This window comes from Malus sylvestris, chromosome 3 (genome assembly GCF_916048215.2).
Source record: "Malus sylvestris chromosome 3, drMalSylv7.2, whole genome shotgun sequence".
Classification (NCBI taxonomy): Eukaryota; Viridiplantae; Streptophyta; class Magnoliopsida; order Rosales; family Rosaceae; genus Malus; species Malus sylvestris.
The window spans coordinates 17214129-17238006 of NC_062262.1; positions in this window are offsets into that span (position 1 = coordinate 17214129).

Below are 23878 nucleotides of genomic sequence, written 5' to 3' on the forward strand. Positions count from 1 at the left end.
ACCATTATGTTCGTGAGAAGGTTGTTCGTGGTCAGCTACAGGTTAATTATGTGTGTTCCCAGGACCAACTTGCTGATATTTTCACTAAAGGACTCTCGTCGTCCCGTTTTAAGTTTCTTGTCTCCAAGCTTCCAGTGGTTTCTCCCCCTGTTAGCTTGCGGGGGGCTGTTAGACAAGGTCTACATGCAGTTTCATCCACTGTGCTTTAAGGAGTCCATCGTTATCTGAGGAGTTCAGTTTTGTTTGAATGTTACTTGATTAGGTTTCCTTGTTTGTAGGATGTGATTTCAAATATGTAATCTGTTGATTTTCTGATTTGTTTGTTTTTCAAACTTCTTTGTAAATAGGGATTTCAAATCCTCAGATGTAATCGTGAAGTTCTTATAAATACAAGCATCCCACAGTTGAATGGGTATGCAATCACAATGAAAGAATCTGAGTTCTTAAAGTTTTATATGCTATAGTGGCGTAATCATACTTCTTCTTGTTCAGTGTCTAGGACATAAGAGAATGAATGTAAAAGCTCTACTTGAAAGCCATTGTAGCAAGCCTGTTATTCGGTTTCTCCACCTCAGCCAACTCAGTGCGAAATTGCTTTAGGTAATTTCTTAGGCTTTTATTCTTAGATTGAGGCTTCATGATGAATACAGCCTCACGAAGCTTGCGGACATCACGATATATGATAAATGTATTCTTGAACGTGTCGACGAAGGTTTCGAAGCTGTTGATCACTCATATATTTCATGCATTTATACCATTCATTTCTAAAGTCTTTGGATGTTTTTGTGTTAAAATTGTGGCATTTTACCTTACCTTGTGTTAATGTACAGTTAATTTTGTTGTAGGATTAATTTCAAACAAAATGGGCAGAAAAGAATAGAGAAAAGACAGAGTGCAACACGGCATTAAACAACGGAAGGAAGTGGACTATCAAGAAATTGAATAATAAAAGAGGAAAGGGAGACTGACAGCTAAAAGAAAAGAAAATAAAAATAAAAGAATAAGTGGGAAGGCATGGGTATGATGGAGGAATAAAGAAAGCAAAGCAGAAGAAATAATAGACGGCAAAGAGAGTTGGGTGCGTAGGTGCGGGACAGCAGAAGATAAAGGAAGGACATAAAGAATAAAAGATTAAGAAAGAAAACGGTGTGGAAAAGAAAAAGCAGAGAGAGGACACGGAGACACGGACTGACGCAGAAGAAAAGGAGAGGACCGCGCAGAGCAGAAGCAAGAGACACGGGGAGAGCAGGGAGAGGCAAACTAACTGAGAGCAGATAGAAGCACAGAAAACTGTGCTGAGAAGAGAGACTGACGGGCGCAGTGAGAAGGAAAAACGGAATTAAGGAAGACAGAGGGCAGAAGCACATAAGCACGGCAGATCTTCTCTTCTTGGTTTTATCTTCTCAATCCCATGTTTTACTTTTGGTTTAATTTGAGAATTATGTGTAACTAAATTTATTTTGGCTAGAGGTTAATTCAAAGCCATGAATATATTTGTAATATGAATTGATTACCTTCAGTTGTGATTTCTGAGTTGTGATTTAATTTGCTTAACTGCTTGATTGATAGCTTATTTTTGTATGTCGATTAAGAATGCATACTTAATTTACATGCATGAATTTGACGCTAGAATATAAGGGAGTTTCACCTAATCGTTATGAACTTATATTCACAAGTAGTGAAGGTTGCTAGTCACAATCACGTTAAGTAAATTCTTGGCATAAGTTTCATGCAAATCATAGTAACGAGTGCCTCGTCAATGCTTATGTTTTTCATAGAACTTAATGATTCTTGCTTGTATCTCTATTATGCAATTCATGTAGGGAACTTGTAGGGAATGTTTTGGGTTGTCGTATGCAATCATCCAACCCAATAACTTGTGGAAAAACTGAGGGTTAATTAGTGCAATTCACGGTTAATTTGGGGCGTTGAGATTTACAATTTATTGAAAGAACAACTGAAAATCAATTTAGGTTGCATATGTGTCATGTGTGGAGAAGAACCCTCTAGCTAGTCCGTCACCTATCCTTTCACCTTAATTTCATGCTTTTATCAATTCTGTAATTTATTTAAGTTTAATTTACTTCTCGTCAAAACCAAACCCCCCCATTATTAAATTATATTATTTAGTTAGTTTTCATTGTTGTTAGTCTTTTAATTCAATTTCCGTCCATTTCAATTCCTAGTGTCTAATTTGATTGTTTTCATTATTTTGAGTCATTCTAAGTGTGTTCGAGTTATTAGAGTTTTTAGCCTAGTTTTGTGTCCTTGAGTCTTGTTTAATATTTTTAAATTAATTTAGAATAAGATTAGCAATCCCTCCTAATCCCCGGCCTAGAACGATACCCTACTTACATCTATACTACAATTGTCAAAAAGAGGGTTAAATTTTGTGTGCTTATATTATTCGCATCAAATTTTGGCGCCGTTGCCGGGGATTAGCAACTTTGCTAATCCCCCGTTGTTTCTTTTTCATGTCTTTTGTTTTACTTTTGATATTTGATTTATTTTTCTTTCTTTGATTTTAGGTACAAATGGAGCAAGACATGGCACTTGCGACCATTCAAGCTCAATTGGCACAGCTCACTGCTCAATTGACTCATAATGCCGAACGGACCACAATGCCAAGTGTCCCTACACTTGATGTGCCCTATGGGCAAGGATATCAAAGTCCTCAATTTTCTGCAAATGAAGATGTTTGGGGATATCAAGGCCATAACCAATCAAGGGGCAACATGTTTTCCAACGCTTGCAATTCAGATTGGAGAGGTAATTCAGATTATATGTGGGATGAACCTCAACAATTTCAACAAGGTGGATATTGGCAGCAAGACGAGTTCTATTCAAGACCTATGCAGCCACCACAGCATCCCCCACAACAATTCCAATCAAATCAAAGTATGCCCGTGAATTATAATGAAATTCTTGAAGGACTAATTTCTTTGACGCAGGGTTCACAAAGAGAAGAACAATTGCCGCCATCAGAAGAGTTCTATCAGTGGCCATATGAACCGTCACAGCCACCACAACAATCAGCCTAATTTAATTCAGGTACGTCCTTGAATAATGATACACTTAATAAGTTACTCACCTCTTTGAATCAGGGAGTAGAAAATCAAAACCAGGAGATGCAAGACCGAGTCAAAAGAGTGGACGAATTGGATATGCAAGTTGGGCAGATTGTGGAATTCATGGCACAGATTCGAGATCAAAGTGAACTTTCCAACTCAAACATTGCAAATTCAAAGGCAGAAAGTGAAATCGATGAAGCCATCACTTTGGAAGGTGACATGAAGGATGAAGCTGTCCCAGAACCATCCAAACACAGCCCGAACATGGATGAATTGTTGCTGCAAGCAGAAGAGGAGGAGGACGACTTGGGCAGTTTAGAAGAATTCTTGCTGCAAGCTCCTCAAATCCCTATGTCATCCAACTCAGGTGAGGAAGTTCTAAATTCACTTCATTCTAACATTATTCCACCGAATGTCCTTTGTCCTTGCAGGTTTTTGATTCCAAATATCAAAGAGAGTGAAAAAGACATTGTGGAAGCTCTTCCAAAGGTGCAAAGTGATATCCCAATTCTTGGTGCACCAAAACAAGTTCCCGATGGTATTGAAACGTTCAAAGAACCTTGCACACCAAGAAAAGGGATTCAAGAAAATGAAGTGGTTGAAGCATATCAAGAATACATCCAAGAGGCTGTGCATGAGACAATCAAGCCCAAAGCAGTTGAGTTTGATGACACGGGACAAGCCACAACCATCATAGTAAACCTGGCCCAGTTCAAAGTCCCGGAAATGTTCAAAGATGTGGTGTTTGTCATTGAGTTTGTGTCGGAAAAAGAAAGTAAGCCATCTTCTCCAATTTTAATTTTAATTTATACTAACATGTTTCTGATTTTGATGATTCAGGCACCCACTCTTGAATTTAAACCATTGCCGAATCATTTCAAGTATCACCTCCCATTAAAAGATAAATTCCATGCTTTGGAGCCGAGGGGAGTTTAAAGGAAAGATTCGTCCGGCTAAAGACGTTAAATCAAGCGCTTCTTGGGAGGCAACCGAATCATTCAACGAAGGGAGACTTTGGAATCGCTAACCAAATCAGATTTGCATTCTTACACCCTTATCTTTACTGCTTTCATTTTGTTTTGTTTAGTTAGTTGTGTTATTTGGTTGATTTCTGTGAGTTTGTGTTATTTAGTTTAAGTGTGGGGGAAGGTTAAACAAAGTCTTTTTACATTAATTTACATATTTAAAAAAAAAAAAAAAACATAAAAGTAAAAATATTTTACAATGATGTGTAAACTAATAGCATTCATTGGTCAGGTGGTACTTCAGTAGTCGGCGGAGCTTCAGCAGTCGGCGGGGCCACAGAAGGAGGAGGTATCGGAGGTTGATCAGTTAGGGCTTCACTACGCGGTGCCACCCCAGAAGACGAAGGCAGATGCGGTTGGAACAAACCCACAAACCTCCGGTGATCAAGTAAAATCTGACCATCATTTTCTTGCAGCTGGTCAATTTTCCTCTTCATGTTTGTGGCATAATTGTGTGGAAGCTTGTGCAATTGTTTATTTTCATGCTTGAGTCCTCTAATCTCCTCTTTGAGACTCTGTATTTCAGCCACCAACGATTCAACGTGACGGGTTCGAGCAAATAGGCGTTGGGCCATGTTGGACACAGAACCCGTACACTGCACGCTAAGAGCCAGAGACTCCTTAACCGCCAATTCATTAGACCGTCTAGCGAGCAGTCTGTTATCTCTGGGGGTGAAAAGGTTCCGGGCCACCACCGCAGCGGTCATGTCATTTTTCATCACCGAATCCCCAACGGTAAGAGGACCAGTAGGGGATATGAAAGATGGGCGCCATATGTTGTCTGGTGAAGGCGGAGCTGCCTCTTCACCAATGTTCAAGTCAAAACGACGATCGGAAGGGCCAGACATTTTTCAGAATGGTAAAGAAAAAAGAGATCGGACAGATTAAGATTTTGGAAGTGCAAGAAGGGAGTGTTTACAGGAGGGAGCTCAAGTGTGTTGTGGAACAAAATTAACGCCTCTATAAAAAGAAGAAATCAAAGAGGCGCTCCTCAGAAATCGAAGAAGCGTCCTCTCGCAAATCGAAGAGTCGGGGCTCATTTCTCAAAAGTCGGATTCTTTTCTCAAAAGAGGCGTTTCATTTCTTAAAAGTTGGGCCTACTCAGAAACCACGAGCCGAACCCCAGATTTTAAAAGATCAATTTGTCCAGACGTGTCGTCACTCGTCACATGCAACTGGCAGCTTTGCGGAAATTACGGGCAACTTTGTCAGAAAGCGCGTAATTTGTACTATTCATCCATCCACCGGCTGCCGACAATGAGTGAGGGAATAGTTTCGGTTGTGAAGAAAAGTCCTATAAGTATCTACCTTCGCCTTCCACAGCAAAGGCACACCCTCTCAGCACTTCTTCATCTCCGAGAATGTATTTCCAACACACCCTCTCGAGTCACTCAGTGTTCCTTATTCCTTGGGGTACCTCTGCAAACAACCTATCCAAAGCAAAAGTATTTCATATCATGAAGGTTGAAAGCAAGAGTATCTCATATCATGCATTCTCCATGTCCTTTTCCTTGTCTTTGTTCTAACCTGCAGGACATGGAGAAATTGCTCTCGAGTACTCATCTTCCACTGCTGATGTACTTCCAAAGAAGCTGCCACATCTACCTGAAGAACAGATAAGGCAAGCGAAAATGATACCAGCAGCATGTGGAGACAACGTGCAGAAGAAACAAGCAGAGAAGAATGCAGCTTGCACAATCAACCCAGCATAAGGAGTCTGAGTTGAAGAACTAGAGAAGCTGCCACATCTGCTTGGAGAACAAATAAGGAATTGAGCCTGCACAATCAACTCGAGAGCAGAAGGAATCTGAGTTGAAGAACTCAAGAAGCTTCAACAACATCGCCAAAGAGCAAAGCCTCGCCGTACAATATCATCAAATCATCACTTGCAAGTAAAAAGCTAAGTGTCACCCAGTTCAAGAGGAAAGCTGTGGAAAGTCAACAAGCACGACCAAAGCCAGCACCGGCCCAGCGCGCAGCGTAGGCCCAAAGCCAGCTGCCATATGCGCGAGCCCAACTTGCCCATATGCAAGGCCTAGCCATCCAGCTGGGTTGGCCCGCCCCACATCCTTCTCCGAAGACTCGACCCGTGGCCCAATCCAACCCGAGGCCATCTTCGATGATCTAAATTTTGACCACCGTGGCCCCATCTCAAGCTTTGTACCTGCAGTCCACTACATTTCCACCACACATGGAGACGCCCATTATCTAAACTCTTTCAATCCAAATGGTGAGCACCATCTGCCCCAGCATGTTACCAATTTAACGAGCACTTTCGCACAACAGACCACCTAAGTGAACTAGCTTATTGATCGCATCGAGATGCATCGCGCCCTAGATGAGGTATCCCGGAATAGGACAAGGCGGAAGAACGTGACTCATTCTAGCGACGTCCCGACAAAGAGCCACTCAGCCCATCACGAATTGTGTGTTCGGGTAGTGTGCACTATCACTTCGCCCATCTGGAAAACATCTTCTCCCATCTAGATGACCAGAAAAACGTTTATTCTTGACTCGGCTCATGAGTCAGCTTGCATTCAAGGTTGGGTCTACATTCCGATAAGCACTTTGGAATACATACAAGGCTAAACCCACAAGAAGATCCTTCTGCGAGGCATCGAAGTAGGTAGCCATATGGTGGACTAAGGAGAGCACGAGAACAGTCCAACTCAAGTTCCACTGGCAACCCCTACTGAGCACGATGGTGAGCAACACAGAATGAACCACGTGCAATGCGACCTCAACACAGATGAGCAGTACATGCCGATGAGCAATATGGATGAGCAAGTTAACACTAGGGGCAGCTGAAGGCTCCGTTGCCTTACCAAGTGCAAATCCAGGAAGAAGTACAAAAGCTCATAGCAGAGCAGCTGTGCGGATTCTAGTGCATTGATACTACTGGCGATGCCTTTCGTAGAGATGTGGCTAACATGAGCAGGTCACCGTTTACAGACGAGATTGAACAGACGGAGCCACTGCGGAAGTTCAGCCTGCCGCATTGCACTTTGTTTAAAGGAGATGAAGATTTAGATAGACACTTGATGCACTATTGAAGCGCCAAGACCCTCTACTGCAGTAATGACACTCTTATGTGTAAAATCTTTGCCATGACACCTTATCGCCACGTTCAATCCGGAACTTCGACGAACTTTTCTTGGTTTTCACTAAGGAATATTCGTTCTATTGCTCCATCAAGAAGAAGTCTGACCACCTCTTCAACTTGAAGAAGGACTTGAATGAGTCACTTTGCACATACGTCAATAGGTTCAAGGTAGAGAATGAAGATCGTCGATGCGATGATAGCATTGCATGCTCAACCTTCTTGAAGAGGCTCCCAGCAGATCACCTACTTTTCGGGGAATTGATCATGGGCGAGAACTTGACCATGGCAGACTTTTATGCTTGGGCAGAAAAGCATATTTTCTAGGATGAGGCCAAACGCTCACAGAAGCCGCCTGAGCAACAGCGCAAAGACTTAGAGCTAACTCAGAAGAAGATGTGCGATAAACCCCTCAATAACAAGGACAAGCCAAGAAGTAGATGCAGAGACCGGTCCCTAGCAAATGGAGGCTCAGTGCCCAAGACGTACACCAGGTTCTCGATCTTGATCAATCAGATCCTTCACGGCCTTAAGGATAAGCCGTGGTTCAAGATGCTGCAACCCATGAGGTCCAGGGCTCGCAACCAACGACTACATTGACATGGATAAAGTACCTTGAAAAGCTCGTGAAGAAAGGCAAGTGCGACCAGTATGTCGACAGGTCAGTTACTTGGCCAATGCGAGAAGCAGACGTCGAAGTTGAACCCCCCAGCTAAGACGATGCAAATCAACAACATCTTTTCCGAATCCGAGCATTTGGGGGCCACCAACAGATCCAAGAAGAGGAAGATCCAGCAGGTGAGATCAGTCTTTCAGGTTTAAGCCATAGATGTTATACCTAGACTAATGGTCGGCTTCACTGAGTAGGACGCTGAAGGAGTAGGCTTTCCCTATGACGACGCCTTGGTGATTTCTACTTAACTGGCCCATACCATCATTGACGAAATTATGGTGGACAACAGTAGCTCAGTCAATATCCTATAACTATCAGTCAGCCAAAAGATGGGCTTGGAAAACACGATAAAACGCAAAACGGAGGTTTTGACTGAATTCAACGGACTTACCTAAACTGCCATTGGCATAATCACGCTCGACGTAACTAGCCCTCCAATTGTCTCATCGCAGATCTTCATGATCGCTAGCGACCCATCTCTCCATAATGGGATATTGGGCCAACCTTGGCTAGTGAAGATTGGAGCTGTGACATCGATTGAGTATCAGAAGATCTGATTTTGCATCCCGAGAGAAGCAGTCGAAGAGATCAAAGATGACCAGGCCAAGTCTCGGTGATGCACTATACAAGTTCTCAAGGAGTCGAGAAAGAAGTCTTTCGCCCAATAGTAACAACTGAAGTGCAAAAAGATAATTCTACCTCTACCAAATAATAATCACAACAGAAAGGTCAAGAAGATGACGTCAAGGTCGACAATGCCCTGGCATATGAATTAGGATGAAAATCCAAAGAAGACGCCAAACACATCTCCCTTGACCCTAAGCAACCGTCAAAGCACGCAGAACGCACATCCAAAGAAGATCTGAGCGATCTTGGTTATGAAGTCCCCCACCACTCTGAATGAGATCCAAGGTCTGACCTGACGAGCAGTTACACTCAACCGATTCATCTCACAACCTAACGACCGATGCATGCTTTTTTCAAGGCAGTCAAGATGCATAGTGAGACAAATTGAACGACGAAGTGCTAGAAAACATTACAGAACTTGAATAAGTACCTGACATCACGTCCTCTGTTATCCAAGTCGGAAGCAACAGAGGATCTATACATCTATATGGCGGTATCTGAAGCAGCAATTAACTCTACCCTCATACGAGAAGAGGTGGAGGCCTGACCACCTGTATTCCACAGTTTAAAAGCTCTCATTGATGCTGAAACCAGGTACTTGAAAATCAAGACTTTGATTTTGGAGCTAGTTGTTGCAACTTGGAAGCTCAAGCTGTACCTTCAGACATGCGCAGTCATCGTCATGACAGAATATTCCTCACATTCCAGACACACGACGTTAAAGGCACGAAAATTGGCGGACATTCCGACGAGCGCAGCAACTCAGTCCAAAAACACCCCTGAGGTAGTCGAGCATGCCGTAGCCGCACCAGCCGTACCAGCCCCACCAGCAGGAGATTTTTGGCACTTGCATGTCGACGAATCATCTAACTGACAGGGATCGGGAGTAGGCCTAGTTCTCACTACCTCGGACAGTTCGATGCTCGAGCATGCAATCATTTTAAGCTTCAAGGCATCAAACAATGAAGCAGAGTATGAAGCACTACTAGCAAGTCTTCAAATGGAGAAAGACCTAGTGGTGAAAAAGCTTGCGATCTATTCTAATTCCCAGTTGATCACCAACCAAATCTCAAGGGAGTACGCAGCAAAGCATCCAAGGATGGCGCTATATCTCGAGAAGATACGAGAGCAGCTAGCAAGGTTCTAGCTGTACACATTCACTTAGGTTCCACGAGTAGAAAATGCCTACACAGACGCATTAGCATGCCTAGGCTCGGCCTTAGACCATCAGCTCAAGCGCTTAATCCCAGTTGAGTACTTAGAGAAGCTAAGCATAGATGAGGAACCAACAGTTGAGGTGGTGCAGTTCAACATAACTCCGAGTTGGTAGGATCCCATCATCGATTACATAGTCAACGAAATGCTTCTCGTAGATAGACTGGAGCCGAGGAAGCTGCAGATGAAGGCAGCACGCTATTACATGTGGAACGACATGCTCATTCATATATCCTTCTCAAGACCACATCTTTGCTGCCCATCGTCTCCCAATGACCTAAAGATTCTTAGCTCGATCCATGGAGGCGTTTGTGCAAACTATTCTGGAGGCCGCTCCCTGGCGTAAAAAACTCTTGACGTTGGCTATTACTGGCCAACCATGCATCAAAACGCCAATAAGTATGTACAAATGTGTGACAACTACCAGTGCTTCAAGCTCGTACCCACACTACCTGCCAGCGAACTCCACCTGCAGCTACACCTTCACCACTATGAGCGACAAAGAGATCAAAAAGTAGTGGAATACCTACAACCTGAGAAAGTACTACGTGTGACCATCTACCATTCTTTAGACCATGTTTAAGATAAATAAAGTTCGAAGACTCAAGTAGCTCGACGAACAAGACTTCGCATGCCGATGACTATCAGTTGTTATGCTATTACTGCCCACAAGCCTGGGTCGAATGCATAAATAAACTAACCACCCCTGTGACAGCAGAAGACGCCTTTGCCCTTGCAAATATGGCGTGTGCTCTCCCATCAAGAGAGAGTAAACTGATCCGGGATATCCAGACGTGGATGGGCTTTACGACTGCTCGGTTATCCCTGAATGCAACGACTACCTGTACTGGACTACTCCCAGAATTGGCCACAATAGACTTTTTCCTAAAAAGACTTAGCTGACTGAATGATTCAATTCCGCGGAAGCCTGGGTCCTTAACCAGAAGAGACGCTAAGTGTAGGATCCTTGCCCATGAAAGAATTCGTGTGACTATATGGTATTTCCTCAGCGTGTAACTCTTCATGAACATAACTCGGCTCAAAAGTGTTGCAATACTAGTTAAGCGACTTGCGGAATCAAGTTACAACTCAGAAGGATGTGACATCTAAGGTGCGATTATGCCTATACCTTAAGCCTAAAACACATCCGAGAGCTAGGGATGACACCTAAAGTGGTCACGCGGGTCGTCTGCTTCTGTAAGTAAGACACCTGGCCGACGATCCAATAGGCAGTCAGCCTTAAGCAATTTGTGGGTCGAGACTTATACTTAGTATGACTACGCGGACCCGTCTACTTATTTAAAAGTAGCACTTCCGGTCGACGGTCTACGGTTTAAGTTTTGTAGGAGCTAAAGCTGAAATATACAACTATAGCAGCCACGTGGATTTCCTTTACTTTCTACGAAAAGCAAGTGTCCTGTCGTCGGCTCTATAAGTTAAGCAAATCAACTGAAGAAATGGAGAAAGTCTCGAAGTCCTTCTCGGAAAACTCTTAATCTGACGATCTACCTTGAAGATAGTTTACATAGCCATGCTTGTAGAAATTGGCCTGACAAGAAGCAAGTGCCACTTCATGACCGGCTTTCCCATTTTTCAGCTGCACATTATCTTCAACAAGCCTAGTGTGAGCGTCCTGCAGCTTACCCAGTTCATTTTTCAGGTTCTCGCTAGTAGATAACGCACCTTGAAAATCCTTTTCCTTGGACTTAAGCTTACTGGCAACATCCTTGAGATGAGACACTCCAGCATGCATGAAGACAAGCTCTTCGTCTTTGGCAAAACAAGCAGATCGCAGTTCCAAATTGACACGCTCAAGGTTTTTGACCACCAGTGAAACACGATTGACTTCCTTATCTGCAGCTTCCAACATCGCGTGAGTCGCACTAAGCTTAACTTTCAAGTGAACGACTTCCTAATGAGCGGTTTCCAACTACACAGAGTGGGGGCAGAGACATTGGACCCTTTCCAAACGACGAGTTCGGATTTGAGCTTCTCGATCTTTTTGGTAGCCGAGCAAAGCTGAGTCGTCAATGGCACTTCGCCATTCTTAGCACACTTGACAGTATCCTGAATAACACGCATAGACTCAACTGCCAGGATCAAAGTCTTACGTATTGTAGCAAGCAAAGATGACCTCATCGAGTAGGTAATACATTTCACAAAAGTATATGAGCGGACGAGAACTTTCTCAACACTGTCAACGAATTTGGCGCATGAATCAATGTCCTCAAGCAGGTCGGCCTTCAGCAGCGTACAAACCTTGGGAAACTTCACGACCTCAGACCCAGTGGATCTCTCATAACTATTCGTGCGAGCAGACTTCATTTTCTCAATAGACGAATCAATCACAATAGAAGGAGGATAAGGCCCAAGTGCCACTTTAACAGCATAATCTACCTTCTCACTCTTCATAGTGGTAAGCCTCTTAGAAACCAAACCGGACTTAGCTTTTGACGCACGGTTCGACATAAACACAGACACCAGGGGCACCACCGAACCTTTTTCATTGGGCAATCCTTTCAGCAATGGTTGTGGCTACCTTTGGAGCAACATGTTTCATAGGCTCTGACTTAATGGTCTTTTTCATCCCTTGGGAGAAATCAGATCGATTATAAGCTTCTTAGCAGCAGACGAGCCCCTATAAGTAGTAGAAGAAGTCATTAGCTTCTTCTTGGCCGAAGGCTCACAAGCAGGTGATGAAGATCTCTTCTTTCCACCCTTATTGGCAGCATGTTCTACATCAGCGATCGGACGAGCAAACACTTTGTCCTTTATCTACTTTATCTCTTCCCTCGGAGGTAGCTCGTCTTTCTCTCGACAAAGATGACTGACCAGCCAACGCCACTTATGATACTTGGCAGGAATGCCCAAGGCAATGTGCACTTTCTTTATATACGTAGAAGTTCTTGGAGTTGAGCCAAATTCTGAATCTACACAAAGTAAAAAGGATGATCAGTAAAATGAAGTCATGGAGTAGCTCAACAAAAATTCAATCAAGCTAGGAATTAATCAGTTCACTTACCACTAATAAAGGCAGTCAGGACACATAGCTTAAGAGATGAATCAGACTCCTACTCTCCAGTCACCTCCAAGGTATCTCTCGCCCATTCGTGATCACCTTTGCAGGAAGCATCAAATAGCCTATGGCGAGACCTCAATTGCCTCACACTTTCCTTGTGGTCGATTTCGAAGAAGTACCAAAACTCATTTATGGTCAAGCCAAGATCAAAGAACCAGCTCAAGTTTGAGAACCCTATCATCGCATGAACTGCATTCGAGGAACACTGAGTAGGTGTGCATTTCATGGAGTAGATTTCTTCCTGGAAAAGACGCAGAATGGGAAAAGTAAATCCCAACACGAAGTAATATGGATGGAATTTGTTAGCCCTTTTCCTAGCAGTGGCACCCTCGCGCGCATAGTTTATGGTCGCTATCATCCTTCACCTGCTTGACGCAAACCCCTGACGAAATCGCATGCTTGTACGTCTCAAGAAAATCTTGAAACAGCTCGTCAGAATTGATCTTGATATAGTAGTCCACCTTGCCGGAAGAACCACCTTGATGGTACAAAGGTAGATGATACTGGTCACTTTTGCGAGGAAGACATCTCAAAGTCCATATGAAAAGTGCGAAGAAAAAAATATTTAGAAGGCAGCTTGCGAGAAGAAAAAAAAGAAGTAAAGGACCGTAGAGCTTATCGTCCTAGCACTAGGCTTCACGGCCGAGCCTTCTCTCTCGCGCAGCAAGGCTCAAGACAAGGGGATGCATGCGCCTCTTTTCCCTTTATTCTTTCACGCTTAACGCACCCCAAACAGGCCCAGGCTTCTTGGCCTAGGTCACAGACACTAGAGAGCCAGCCCACATTATCTCTCAATCTCTCATCTGAGTTCTAACGGGCTCGAGCCCAGCACCGTGCCCTCAACCAGTGCCGAGCCATCACTGAACCCACACTAACGACACGTCGAGCCTAGCTTGAGTCGCCAGCGCCTCAGCCCAAGCCGAGCCGACCCCATGCCGCACCACTAGCAGCCTTGTGGCATCCCTACCAAGTTACTCACGCCTCCTCAGCCCTTGTCGAGCCAATTTTTGACGTCCTAAGACTCCCAAAAAATCAAGAAGAAGAAAATTCAAATTTTTCTTACTTTGGTGCGGCAGGGAGAAGAAGAAGAACAACAAGAGATGACTATTTGCAAGGGCAAGAGAAGAAGAAAACTAGGGGAAGAGGAACAAATTTCCCCTGGCTTCTTTCTTCCTTGTTGGAATGATGATTGTCCTCCAAATTTATTTAATCTCTTGCTTAAGGCAGAATTAAATAGGTATTAGGGGCAATTGGTTTCCTTTTCCTAGAAGAAGTCTATCTCCAAATCAAGGAAGGAGATCAAGTTCAAATTGGGAAACAACTCTATAAGCCTATGCAACTTGGGATTTCTACACCTACTGTTATTTTCCTACGTGCAGCCCAGCAGGTGTGGGGGTATTTGTGGAGCCTAAAATAATCCCAAAAATTCTAGAGGTGACACGTGGACTTTTGCCCAAGAAAGACAAGATTGCCCTAAATAAATGGGCAGGTGAAAGGAGCATATTTATGCCACTTAGTTAGCTTGTTTTCTTGCATTTTCATAGTTAGTTTCTGTTTATTATAGTGATTTAAGCTATTTTTGTGTGTTTGTAGGTCCAAATGACAAAGTTGGCAAGACAGTGGTTTTGGGCTGGAATGGATAACTTACATATGGAGCACAAGGAATGGACGAATTTGAAGTTTAAGAGAGGCTAGGAATGTGCTAAAGAGTTGAAGAAATTAATTCAAGACATTGAAGATAAGGAATCAGCTCAAAAGAAGGAGACATTATCCAAACTGCTTTATCTTATCCAAAACCTTATCCAACCTTATCTTATCTTATCTTATCTTAATCTTATCATACCTTAATTTTAGCTGAAAGGGGGGATTATTTTCAGACTTGGACACATAAAAATATGATTCTAGAAGCCTTATCTCCTCTCCTAAAAATCTGGCGCCTGGACCATTTTTAGACAGTTTAGAATCTGTAGCAGGTTCTTAGTCCATTTCCTCCTTGGTTTCTACAAAACCCTAGTCCTTTTCCTTCAAGAATTGTGTCAAAATTTATCCTTCTTATCTCAGGATTTATGCTGACTTCCCTAGGTCTATATATACATATTTTCTGCGGCACAATTGACCACCACCCTCTACCATCAGATCACCACGCCATCCACCTGCACATACAAGAGCCTAAATTCAGAGAAAAATAACATTGTGCCGCAACAAGGAAGGAAGGGAGAAAGTTGGAGCCGTGACTTGCCATTCAATCTTTGGAGTGATGGAGCATTTCTGGGTTCTTTTTATCCTTAGTTTTAGTTCAATGTTTGTTTTAATTTGGTTTTATGTTTTCAAAGACATGAGGAACTAGTTTCTTTATAGTTGGAGGTGAATTCGAAGCCATGATTATATGTTTTATATGAATTGATTACGTCCAATTATTGTTTCTTGAGTCTTGAATGTGATTTGCTTATCTGAGTTATCAAAACTTGTTTATGTATGTAGACTGAGGGTCGACACTTAATTTGCATGCATGAATTTGATGCTAGAGTATAAGGGAGTTTCACCTAATCATTATGAACTTATATTCACAAGTAGTGGAAGTCACTAGTCATGATTGTGTTAAGTAAATTCTAGGCAGGAGTATCATGCTTTTCATAGTTACGAATGCTTTGTCAATGCTTATGGTTTTCAAAGAACTTAATGACCTTTGATATGTCTTTCTATCAGGCTTTTTGTTTGTACCATACTTGACCAATTCCGAAACTACTGAGCACCGGTCAACGTTATACCGTTAAGGACCCAGAAGAGTTTCCCTCCAACCAGGGGGCCAATCACAGCGCGACACGTGTCGACATCAGTAGCCAATCATAACGCGACATATGTTAACATCAGAAGCCAATCACAACGCGACATGTGTCAATGTTAGAATGAAACTAGAAACTCTCTTCTATAAATAGAGATCATTTTCTCACAATATTTCCTAATGTCATTTGTACTAAATCATTCACTTGTACTCACTAAAGGAGAGCTTGAACCTATGTACTTGTGTAAACCCTTCATAATTAATGAGAACTTCTCTACTCCATGGACGTAGCCAATCTGGATGAACCACGTACATCTTGTGTTTGCTTCCCTATCTCTATCCATTTACATACTTATCCATACTAGTGACCGGAGCAATCTAGCGAAGGTCACAAACTTAACACTTTCTGTTGTACCAAAGTCCTCATTGATTTTGTGCATCAACATTTGGCGCCGTCTGTGGGAATGACACTTATTCTCATTCTCTTCAGCTTTGTTAAGCTGGTTTCCACCATTCGTACACTCTCTTTTGACCAGGCATCCCTTTCCAACATGGGGAGCGAAGGAAGCCGCAACACACAGAATGACACCCCTCTTGCACCTAGTGTGAAGCAACGAAAGAAGGAAGGAAATAGGGTTACTCTTCAAGCTAAAGTCGATGAGCTAGAATCTCAAAACAACAAGATAGCAATGAAGAATAAGGTTTTCCAGGAGCGGTATGAGAAGCTCTTTGAGTTGCTCCACGAAACTAGGCGTACTTAAACACGCGAACTCGTTACCTCTGTGGACATCAACCATCATCTGGATGCCTCCCAACAAGGAGGGTCACCTTCCTTCGACATCGGTATCCCTGATAAGGAGCGAGCTAATCATCAAAACATTGATCAACATGAGACTTCTCTCAACCCAGCTGCTTCGACCCGAAGCAGGAGAAGTGGAGGAAGACACCTTCTGCAGAAAGGTTGGAAGGATTGAAAGCCATTTATCGTGACTGCCGAGACTTCCTAAAGCAACATCGAGAGAATCCCTTCCACATAAGCTCGAAGATCCACGAAGGTATAGGGGACTCAGAGATGTTTCGACAGACATACCTTGAAAGTCAGTACGGAGAGTCCAGGGAAAAATCACATGCTCTTGATCAAACCTTCCTACTTCCAAGAGGAGATGGAGATTTATGAAAGAAAGCTCCAGTGGTACATGACTCCACTCAGGACCCTCTTGTCCTATAGCTTCTTAAGGAAGTAAACAAGTTGAAGGCCGAACGACAAGCTGAGATACCTGATTGGAACCAACCTAGGCTTGGCCCTCTTACAAGGAGGATCCTCGACACCCCCTCCAAGTAAAGACAAAGTAGAAGCTTGGCTTGCAACTCTATATTGGAAAGGAGGACCCGATTGAACACCTTAACCTCTTTAAGTCCACCATGGCATACCAGATACACACCGACGAAGAGCGATGTCTTCTCTTCCCTTCCACCCTTTCTGGCGGAGCTCTAAACTGGTATTGCCGTCTTCCACATAAGACAGTAGACTCATTTGAGGAATTGAGGAAACTATTTGTTTCTCAACACATTTTCCAGACCGATCGCCTGCATTCTGCAGATGACTTGTACACTATTCGCCAGAAGCCGGACGAGTCACTACGAGAGTATGCCGGTCGCTTCAACCATGAGTATTCTCGCTGCGCTAAGGCAGATGACAAGGCTACCCTCAAGGCCTTCACGGGAGGCCTACGTGATTGTTTCTTCAAGTACATGATCAATGCTCACACTTGGAAGACTTACTCTACGGTGATGGCACAGGCTTATAACCATGCCTCCGCCGAGACAATGACATATTAAGGGAAACCCCTTACAGCCACCCCTTATCAGCAAGTAGGGAGTGGAAGCCAGATCCAACCAAATGAGAAGATCTCGACCTTCCAAACGGTAGCGGTGCCTCCCCCTGTCTTACTTAATACTTTGCCAAGTCAACAGACATATCAATCTCAGGGTAAAAGGAAAGATTTCCATCCTCACCAGTCTCATTTTAGTAAAAAGAGTAAGGAACACTACCGCGATAACCAAGGGTATCACCACGATAATCCCCGACCCTAGGCAGTCAACACAGTGGGTCAAACACGTGTCAGGATAACTCCTACCCCGAGATATGAGGCATACACATTTTTGAACGCCACATGCGTGGCCATTTACCCCATCATAGCACACCTGATACCGAAGCCAAAGCCGAAGCACCCGGATTACAAGTCCACGAAGAACACAAGCACGTTTTGCTGCTACTACGAGTATAACGGCCATGACGGCAAGAAGTGTATCACTCTTCGTGATCATATTGAAGCTTTGGCACATGAAGGAAAAATTGATCAATTCCTTATTCACCCTTCAAGGGGTAACCGTAACCAACGCTAGGTGAATGTGATATATTCCATAAGTTGTGGCACACTCATATCTAAATCTTCCAACAGGGCCAAGAAAAATAGTGAACGAGCTTTAAAGTCTGGCCACCAAGTGTTTCACGTGGAAGACATCAGGGGAGGCAATCATCAAAAGCCTAATTGGGATCCAATATGTTTCTACCTTGAGGAAGAAAGAGGTATCATCTACCCTCACAATGACCCACTGATCGTGGAAACTCACATAGCCAACTTTGAAGTACGACGAATCTTGGTAGACACGGGGGCTTCGGTCAATATCATGTTTGCCGAAGCTTTCAGGGTACTTAATGTAGCTGAACACTTGCTCGATCGCTCGATTTCCCTTCTCATAAGCTTCTCCAGTGATATCGTTCAACCTTTGGGGAGTATACGCTTACCTTTCACCATTGGTACAGGCCCTTACACAGCTACCATTACCACTAACTTCCTGGTGGTTGATTGCCCAATGGCATACAATGTCATCTTGGGACGCACATGCATCAATGATCTCAAGGCCATGGTATCCACACATATGTTGTTGATGAAATTTCTAACCCCCTATGTCAATGGTTACATCAGAGGAGATCAACTTAGTGCACAATCATGTTACAACACTTCGGTCAAGCAACAACACTTGTCTGTGCCCAAGGAAAACCTTTCTATACATGACCAAGTCTTAAAGACCAGCCCAGACGAAGCCAACTTGGATCTTCATGGTGGCAACAGTCAACCCGACGATCCTCGAGATGACTCTTTCACCCAGCAAGCATAACCCGCTGAAGAGTTGGAGAAGGTCTCTATCTCAAAAGATTATCCGGATCGCATGGTGAAGATTGGCACCACCTTGTCACCACCCATTCGGTTTGCATTGATCTCTTTTTTGCAAGAGAACACTGAGGTCTTTGCCTAGTCATACGAGGACATGCCAGGCATCTCTCCCGATATCATCTGTCATCGCTTAAGTATTGACCCCAAGACCAAGCCAGTGAGACAGAAGCGAAGATTCTAAAACATTGAACGGTACGAGGCAATGAAGGCAGAAGTTGAAAAACTCAAAGGCATAGGCTTCGTCCGTAAGTTAATTATCCAATGTGGGTAGCAAATGTTGTCCTTGTTAAGAAGAATCCGACCAAGGAAAGTCTCCTGCTCCAAAAGGTCTTGTGGAGAATGTGTGTTGATTACACCAACCTAAACAAAGGATGCCCGAAGGATAGCTTTCCTCTACTTTTCATAGACAGACTAATAGACTCTACAGCAGGGTGTGAACTCCTGAGCTTCATGGATGCTTACTCAGGAGGCAACCAAATCCTCATGAACCTTCCGGACAAAGAACACACAGCCTTTACAACTGACAGGGGACTATATTGCTATAAAGTCATGCCCTTTGGCCTAAAGAATGCAGGAGCGACTTATCAGATACTGGTCAATTCAATGTTCACCGAACAGATTGGGAAGAGCATGGAAGTTTACGTTGATGATATGCTAGTCAAGAGAAAACATGCTGACCAACACATCACCAACCTATCTGAAACTTTCACCATTCTGAAGAGGTATCGAATGAGGTTGAACCCCAACAAATGTGCTTTCGGCGTAGGCTCTGGCAAATTCTTAGGCTTCATGATAGGCCAACGAGGCATTGAGGTTAACCCTGAGAAGATTAAAGAAATCCTCGACATGAAAGAACTGGTAACTTCAAAAGACATCCAAAGCCTTACTGGCAAGGTGGCAGCCTTAACTAGGTTCATCTCTAAGGCCACAGACAGATGTACTCCTTTATTCAAAGCACTCAAGGGAAGTAAGAAGTACATTATATGGACTGATGAATATGCTGAGGCATTCAAGAACCTCAAATACTACATGAGTAAAGCCCCTTTGCTCTCCAAACCAGAGGTTGGTGACACTCTCATTATCTATCTATCGGTATCAGCTTCAACAGTAAGTTCCGTTCTCATTCGAAATGATGGTAATGTCGAACGGCCTGTCTACTACGCTATCAAAGCCTTACAAGATGCAGAGACACAATACTCTAACATTGAGACATTAGCTCTAGCATTGGTCATGTTTGCTTGAAAACTTCGCCCTTACTTTCAAGCACACTCCATCATCGTGCTTACCAATCATCCTCTTCGACATATACTCTAAAGTCCTGACACTTCTGGGTGAATGATCAAATGGGCGATAGCATTGGGTGAGTTTGACATCTCCTACCAACAAAAGCTAGCTAAGAAGGGCCAAGCAGTGGCAGACTTCATCGCCGACTTCACATATCCTGTTGACATTGTTTCTACGCCTAAAGAAGTGATTTCATTACCCTCCGAAGCTTAGAAAATAGAACCAACAGCCCCAACATGGAGCCTATATGTTGATGGCTTGTCCAACCAACAAGGTTGTGGAGCAGGACTAATCCTTACGACCCCTGACAAAGTGGCAATGGAGTATGCTATTTGTTTCAAATTCAAGGCGTCGAGCAATGAGGCTGAATATGAAACCCTCCTAGCAGTCTTACGTTTGGCCAAACACCTTGGGGTTAAACGAATTGATATCTTTAGTGACTCCCAATTGGTGGTTAAACAGGTCACCAACAACTTTGACGCTAAGGATAGCTCCATGGCAGCATATTTGGCATAAACACAATTGTTGCTTAAGCACTTCCACTACCAGATCACCCAAATTCCTCGAGTGGCAAACAGTCATGCAGATGCTTTGGCTCGCCTCGCTTTAGCGGTGGAAGACAAGATTGGGAGAAAAATTTAGGTCGAATTGTTGGCAGCACCAAGCACCATGGCTGCGGAAGTGTGCAACTTACAACAGGGGGATATTTGGATTACCCCGATTTATAGATTCCTTACTCACGGCACCCTTCCAAATGACAAAGTCCAAGCTAAGAAAATTTGATACAAGGCTACCCGTTACTTGATCATTAATGACCAACTCTACAAGTGGGGTTTTAAACTACCATACCTAAGATGCCTTATACCCACAAAGGCGGAAACTGTCATTCGGGAAATATATGAAGGAGTTTGCAGAGATCATGCTAGATCTCGATCCCTAGCACACAAAGCTTTTCACCAAGGATATTACTGGCCAACACTCCACCAAGAAGCCATCAGAATATCCCGCTCATGTGATAAGTGTCAACGCTATGCAACTATTCCTCACTCCCCTCCCAATGGGGACTTGATGTGATCGGCCCTTGGTCCTTCACCCAATGGGGACTTGATTTGATCGGCCCAATGCCTGCAGGGAAGGGCAAAGTTCGCTATGCAATCGTTTTAGTTGATTACTTCACAAAGTGGGCCGAAGTAGAACCCTTGGCAACCAGTACTGAGGCAAAAATAGAAGACTTCTTATGGAAGAACATCCTTTGCAGATTCGGCATTCCCAATGCGATAGTCATTGACAACGGGCGACAGTTCGACAACAATAAGTTCAGGATGTTCTGCTCTAAGTTCAACATCAACTTATGTCTTGCCTCCCCAGCTCATCCCCAGTCTAATGGACAAGTTGAAGCTATCAACAAAATAATCAAGCGAACTTTGAAAACCAGCTTGGACAAGGCTAAAGGTTGTTGGCCAGAATTTATACCCCAAGTTCTTTGGTCATACCACACTTCGTATCAGACATCAACAGGAGAAACCCCATTCTCACTTGCCTTTGGTACAGAGGCAGTTGTCCTAGTTGAGCTTGAGCAAGCAACGTTTCGAGTTCAGAACTACGTGCAAAGCGAAAATGACAAACAACTTAACCTCAACTTAGATCTAGTCAAGGAACACAGAAAGCATGCTCACTTGAGGAATGTTGCCTACAAGTAGCGCATCTCTAACTACTATGACTCAAGGGTCAAACCTCGTTCTTTCAAAGTGGGGGACTGGGTATTAAAGAAAAGATTACTCTACGACAGAGTCCCGAAAGAATGAACACTTAGTCCAAACTGGGATGGACCTTTTGAAGTTGTTGGCATCAGTCGCCCTGGCTCCTACAAGCTTAAAAGCTTCGATGGCAAGACCCTTGGCCATCCATGGAACGCTGATCACTTGAAGTATTATTACAAGTAAACTCACATTGTACAAGTGTTAAGCTTCAGTCGTTCGATATCCTATGTAACCAAGACTATTTAGCATGAATTTAATAAAGAGGTGATTTAGACAACTCGGTCCTAATCTTCTTACATTCCTAGCAATGAAACACTCGGGTTCAAAGCTTCAACATGAAGGCTTCCAACATGAAGGCTTCCAACATGAAACAAAGTCTAAGTATATGTCAACAAGACTATACAAATAAACGAACAGCTTCACAGTATATTTGTTCAATCATACATTCCAACACATTCATACATAAGCCAACTGTGCTTTGAAAGAGTTCAACATACTTTATGTCATTCGACACTTGCTACAATGTGCCTAGACACCTTGCCCTTATTCTCACCAACCAGGTGATGAAATGTGAAGAAGGAACTCATTTTTATACCACTAACTAGGTGATGAAATGTACAACTCGTACTCTCCTTCATGCCACCAACCAGGTGATGAAATGTAAAACATGTACTCTAATATCATTTGGCAACTTGCCACTCATGCCACCAACCAGGTGAATAAGGAACTCATCTTTATGCCACCAACTAGGTGATGAAATGTACAACCCGTACTCTCCTTCATGCCACCAACTAGGTGATGAAATGTACAACCTGTACTCTAATATCATTTGGCAACTTGCCACTCATGCCACCAACCAGGTGAAGAAGGAACTCATCTTCATGTCACCAACCAGGTGATGAAATGTACAACCCGTACTCTCCTTCATGCCACCAACCAGGTGATGAAATGTACAACCCGTATTCTAATATCATTTGGCAACTTGCCATTCATGCCACCAACCAAGTGATGAAATGTACAACCCGTACTTTTCTTCATGCCACCAATTAGGTGATGAAATGTACAACCCATACTCTAATATCTTTTGGCAACTTGCCATTCATGCCACCAACCAGGTGATGAAATGTGATGAAAGGTGATGAAGGAACTCACCTTCGTACCACCAACCAAGTGATGAAAGCAACTCACCATTCATTCCACCTACCAGAAGACGAGTGGTACAACTTGTACATATGAACTCCTAGCATTCACAAATAATAAAAAACCCTCAAGCTTGACAACTCAACTAGGGGAGCACTTATAACCAACAAGAGTTATAGTCACTAATAAAGTCTTATTGTAAGCCAACAACAACTTCAGTGCATGGCATACGAAGATCAAACTATTCAGCCCTCTTGCATCTATTTCAAACATTTCCCCTCTGTAACAATGCAAACACTACAACTCGTAGAAAGCTTCACACACTCTTAATCAAGACAGTGTGAAGCAAAACCAATTTATGCTGCCAATAAGAGCTTCATCAAAGGAGTTCAACCACAATTCTCAAAAGCTTCACACACTCTTGATCAAGACAGTGTGAAGCAAAACCAATTTATGGTGCCAACAAGAGCTTCATCAATGGAGGGCAACCACAATTCTCAAAAGCTTCACACACTCTTGATCAAGACAGTGGGAAGCAAAACCAATTTATGGTGCCAACAAGAGCTTCATCAAAGGAGTTCAACCACAATTCTCAAAAGTTTCACACACTTTTGATCAAGACAGTGTGAAGCAAAACCAATTTATGGTGTTAATAAGAGCTTCATCAATGGAGGGCAACCACAATTCTTAAAAGCTTCACACACTCTTGATCAAGACAGTGTGAAGAAAAACCAATTTATGGTGCCAACAAGAACTTCATCAAAGGAGTTCAACCACAATTCTCAAAAGCTTCACACACTCTTGATCAAGACAGTGTAAATCAAAATCAATTTATGGTGCCAACAAGAGCTTCATCAATGGAGGGCAACCACAATTCTCAAAA